This window comes from Muntiacus reevesi, chromosome 6 (genome assembly GCF_963930625.1).
Source record: "Muntiacus reevesi chromosome 6, mMunRee1.1, whole genome shotgun sequence".
Classification (NCBI taxonomy): Eukaryota; Metazoa; Chordata; class Mammalia; order Artiodactyla; family Cervidae; genus Muntiacus; species Muntiacus reevesi.
Window position 1 is genome coordinate 108549582 of NC_089254.1, and position 5684 is coordinate 108555265.

The 5684-nt window shown below is 46.2% G+C and overlaps 1 pseudogene; it reads right to left on the reverse strand.

Moving 5' to 3' along the window:
- Window positions 1-3458: 3458 nt before the first annotated feature.
- On the reverse strand, window positions 3459-4789 carry LOC136170722 (non-histone chromosomal protein HMG-14 pseudogene; annotated as a pseudogene).
- Window positions 4790-5684: the final 895 nt, after the last annotated feature.

The window sequence follows — 5684 nt, forward strand, 5'->3', positions numbered from 1 at the left end:
TGCAATGTTGTGAAGTAATTAGCCTCCAACTAATAAAAATAATGGAAAAAAAATAATCACAGTAGATATCTTAGTTCATCCTTCTAATAACCCTGTTGATCTGGTCTTCCCAGTTGCCAGCATCTCTACCTTCTACAAAATGGGTGGTCTTTTCCTTCATTCCACCTCGTGGAGAAGACAACTTGAAGTGCCGCAGGAAGTTGCACGCGTCTTTGAAACATTTTCCAAAAGTACAGATCTCATGAATCATATCCTCCATGCAGATGATGCCATCTTTGCCAAGAGATTGAGCAATCAATGAGTTACCTGTCAGGTCAGTTGACTTCTTGTTGGTTTTGCCGTAAGCACACTTGTAGATTAATTAATTCATTTACGGACCCCAAGTCTGGGTACTCCCATGCAGTGTATGGTTCCAGAGTTCTCAGCATGTTAACTGAAGTGCTGTCGACCTTCACATAGGTGCCAATGAAGATATGACAGAGGAGAACAAGCTGCAACAACCGTCCAACCTTTCGGCAAGCGCCATTGATACTTCTGATCCTGATGACAAGCACCAATTTGGGTTCAGAGGGTACATAGATATTGCTGGCTTTTCTTGCCATCCTAGCCATTCGAAACTTTTGCAGGTGGTGGATGTGTCTATTACCTATATTCCTGTGATATCATCTGCCTGTATTCCTGTGATAATGCTTAGCTTTTTCTAGAACTTTTTCATAGATAAGCTTCCTCTTTGCTTTTCAAAGCATCTTTAGGGCAGACTTCTTTCTCAAGCTCTTGATCTTAAGCTCTGCGAAAATATTTTATGTGCTCTTAAGGGTTTCTGGCCAAGCAAAAACCTTCTTTTTCTTCTCTTCTGAACCCTCCATGGTTCCAACCAGGAAAGAGCTGCTGCTCCCCCCTATTTTTGGCTGCACTACAATGTATGTAGGGAATGTTAGTTTCCAGTGTGTGTGCGAAATCACGTCAGTCGTGTCTGACTCTTTGTGACACTATGGACTGTAGCCCACCAGGCTCCTCTGTCTATGGGATTCTCCAGGCAAGAATACTGGAGTGGGTTGCCATGCCCTCCTTCAGGGGATCTTCCCGAACCAGGGATCAAATTCACATCTCTTAAGTCAGCTGCATTTGCAGGTGGGTCTTTTACCACTAGGGCCACCTGGGCCAGGAATCTAACCCGCACCCCTTGGGTGGTGGAAGCGCAGAGTCTTAACCACTGGACCACCAAGGAAGTCCCAAAAGAAGTCATTTTGACCTGAAGTATCCAGTCCCATCACTTCATGGCAAATAGATGGGAAAACAGTGGAAACAGTGTCAGACTTTATTTTTTTGGGCTCCAAAATCACTGCAGATGGTGACTGCAGCCATGAAATTAAAAGGCGCTTACTCCTTGGAAGGAAAGTTATGACCAACTTAGATAGTATATTAAAAAGCAGAGAGACTACTTGACCAACAAAGGTCCGTCTAGTCAAGGCTATGGTTTTTCCAGGGGTCATGTATGGATGTGAGAGTCGGACTGTGAAGAAAGCTGAGCGCCGAAGAATTGATGCTTTTGAACTGTGGTGTTGGAGAAGACACTTGAGAGTCCCTTGGACTGCAAGGAGATCCAACCAGTCCATCCTAACGGAGACGAGTCCTCAGTGTTCATTGAAAGGACTGATGTTGAAGCTGAAACTCCAATACTTTGGCCACCTCATGCGAAGAGTTGACTCATTGGAAAACACCCTGATGCTGGGAGGGATTGGGAACAGGAGGAGAAGGGGATGACAGAGGATGAGATGGCTGGATGGCATCATTGTCTTGATGGACAGGAGTTTGAGTAAACTCAGGGAGTTGGTGCTGGACAGGGAGGCCTGGCGTGCTGTGAATCTTGGGGTTGCAAAGAGTTGGACAAACTGAGCAACTGAACTGAACTGAATGCCTGCACCTGGTAACACATTTTTTAAAAAATTATTTATTTTTGGCTGTGATGAGTCTTAGTTGCAGTAGGTGGGCTCCCTGTTGCAACACATGGGTTTCTAATTGCGGCATATGGGATCAGTAGGTGTGTGCGTGGGATCACTAGGTGTGCGCGTGGGGTCAGTAGGTGTGCGCGTGGGGTCAGTAGGTGTGCGCGTGGGATCAGTAGGTGTGCGCGTGGGGTCAGTAGGTGTGCGCGTGGGATCGGTAGGTGTGCGCGTGGGGTCGGTAGGTGTGCGCGTGGGGTCGGTAGGTGTGTGCGTGGGATCGGTAGGTGTGCGTGTGGGGTCAGTAGGTGTGTGTGTGGGGTCAGTAGGTGTGTGTGTGGGGTCGGTAGGTGTGTGTGTGGGGTCGGTAGGTGTGTGCGTGGGGTCGGTAGGTGTGTGCGTGGGATCACTAGGTGTGCGTGTGGGGTCAGTAGGTGTGCGCGTGGGGTCAGTAGGTGTGCGTGGGATCAGTAGGTGTGTGCGTGGGATCAGTAGGTGTGCGCGTGGGGTCAGTAGGTGTGCGCGTGGGGTCAGTAGGTGTGCGCGTGGGATCGGTAGGTGTGCGCGTGGGGTCGGTAGGTGTGCGCGTGGGGTCGGTAGGTGTGTGCGTGGGATCGGTAGGTGTGCGTGTGGGGTCAGTAGGTGTGTGTGTGGGGTCAGTAGGTGTGTGTGTGGGGTCGGTAGGTGTGTGTGTGGGGTCGGTAGGTGTGTGCGTGGGGTCGGTAGGTGTGTGCGTGGGATCACTAGGTGTGCGTGTGGGGTCAGTAGGTGTGCGCGTGGGGTCAGTAGGTGTGCGTGGGATCAGTAGGTGTGTGCGTGGGATCAGTAGGTGTGCGCGTGGGGTCAGTAGGTGTGCGCGTGGGGTCAGTAGGTGTGCGCGTGGGATCAGTAGCTGTGTGTGAGGGCTCAGTACCTGTGTGCGTGGGCTTAGTTGCCCGTGGCATGTGGGATCTTAGTCCCCCACCAGGTGTTGAACCCATGTCCCCTGCATTGGAAGATGGATTCTTAATCACTGGACCTCCAGGGAAGCCCTGGTAACATTTTTAAAAGCAAATAAATTATCTAATTCTTCTTGTGTTAAACAGTTCTTCAAATATTCAAGACCAGGCATCAAATCTCTCTTTATTTCTTTTTAGAATGGATTAACCCATTTCTTTAAATGAGGAAATGTCTGAATCTCTAAACACCATAGCCATTTCAAAAAAAAAGTCTCTTTAAATTAAATGCAAAAACCTAAATGTGATCCAAATAATTCAGTGTATGAGACTATTATTTTCAGAACAGATGGATAGGAAGTAAACAGATGGATAAACAGATAAGTAAACATGGACACATAATTAAATTAATACCTTTCAAAAATATATTTACACAAACTTCAGAGGGCAAAATAGGAGAGGCAGTGAACATAACATCAAAGATGGAATCTGGGTAACTCAGCTCTTCAACAGACTCATTTAAGTCTTTCAAAATCCTCTAGGTAAATGAAATGTGCCTCTTCTTTACTTGAGAAACAAGTGGGAGGTGAGTTTTTTTTTTTCTTTTATAACTGAGATTTTATTGGTTGTTTTGAGGATCACTACACAGACATTTCAATTTGTACACAATTCTTCACATACGTACCAGAAATCTAAAATATCATGTAGTTGTGATTCTTAACAGTTATTCCAGTGACTTTCCAGCTTAAAATTTGGAGCAAACTTTCCTTAACAGGATATCAAGTACCAATATCTTCAAATATTGATATGTTGTTACATAAGTCCCACTGATTCACAATTTAATATCATATACACTACATACCCAAACTGTCAATCGTTCACAGCACATTAACCAAGTTACTAGGAAAACTGGACTACCACGACCAAAGATGTTATAGTATAGTGCACAAAATTCTGACCAGGAGAGCCAAGATCAAAAAGTGGTTTGCTGTAGGAAATAATTCTACCAAAACAATATGGGAAGAGAAGTAATTTAAAGTGTTCAGACATTAAATGCACAACTGACTCCAAACTGCCATTTAGTATGCTTTTGTATTATAGGATATAAAAGCTACCCCCCATCTATGGAATGTTAAGCTGACACCCAAGACAATCAAAGCCTCCCATATCCAATATCCCACTATTTTCTGGTTGTACCAAAAAATAAACAACCAGCAAATGATTTCACCTCTTAAAAAAAAGCATTTACACTTAAAAAATGGGATGAGGTGGGATTCCCTCCTTTTTAAAAATGTTTCTAGAGCTACTAAAAAACTTGCATTTACAAAATAGTTGATAAAAATATTCCTCTGGATTGTACAAGAAGGGAGACGGGCCACTGACAGGACTGAGTGTGTGGCTATTAATCAGACTTGGCTTCTTTCTCTTCTGCTGCATCAGAGGCTGGGCTCTCCTCGTTTCTAGTCTCTCCATTTTCCGCAGGCAAGTCTTCTTTAGTCTCTTGGTTGGCCACTTCCGCCTGTTTTCCCTTTGCTCCTCTTTTCCCTTTTGTTTGCACTTTTTTGTCTGAAGATTTATCCTTTCCCGCCGCCTTTTTTGGCTTCGTTTCCACTTTTGCAGGAGCCGGTTTAGCTGACAACCTCGCCGATCTCCTCTTGGGCTCCTCCTTGGCCGCCCCCTCGGCGGAGCTGACCTTCCTCTCGGGCATCGTGGCGGCGGGGCGGCTGAGCCGGGTGCCTGAGGGCCGCGGCGCGCCGAGAGCCTTCGCGAAGCTGAGTAACCTGACCGCGGCCGCTCCTCCCGCCGCCCGAGCTTGGGGAGGTGAGTTTGAGAGAGACCAGGGGAACACCAGCAGAAATGCAAATGGAACTTCTTTGGGTGTGTGGTCCTGGAGACCGTTTCAGTAACAGAATTCAGACCAGCATCTGGGGAGTGCTAACACAGGCACTGTATTGGGGAAAAAGTCTAGCCCAGGGCTTTGTAGTCCATGAGAAGTAGATGGCCAACTTCTTCTGGTAGGCCTTAGATTTAAATAAATGAGCTTCCCTGGTGGCTCAGATGGTAGAGAATCTGCCTGCAATGCAGGAGACTGGCTTCAATCACTGATCATGAAGATCCCCTGGAGAAGGAAACGGCAACCCACTCCAGTATTCTTGCCTGGAGAATTCCATGGACAGAGAGGCTGGCGAGCCACAGTCCATGGGGTTGCAAAGAGTTGGATATGATGGAGTGATTAACACTTTCACTTTTTTTTCATATTTAACTCAATTTGCTAGTTGCTGTTCTTGGATAAATTATTTACTTTCTGAATCTAGACTGCCAGAGGGTATTGTTTTCAGAAGTTTGCTGGGTGGGTTGAGTTCACTTCAGTTCAGTCGCTCACTCATGTTCGACTCTTTGTGACCTCATGGACTGCAGCACACCAGGCTTCCCTGTCCATCACCAAACTCCCAGAGTTGACTCAAACTCATGTCCATCGTGTCGGTGATGCCATCCAACGTCTCATCCTCTGTCATCTCCTTCTCCTCCCACCTTCAATCTTTCCCAGCATCAGGGTCTTTTCCATTGAGTCAGTTCTTCACATCAGGTGACCAAAGTATTGGAGCTTCAGCTTCAGCATCAGTCCTTCCAATGAATATTCAGTGTTGATTTCCTTTAGGATGAACTGGTTTGATCTCCTTGCAGTTCAAGGGACTCTCAAGTGTCTTCTCCAACACCACAGTTCAAAAGTATCAATTCTTTGGCATTCAGTGTTCTTTATAGTCCAACTCTCACATCCATATATGACAACTGGAAAAACCATAGC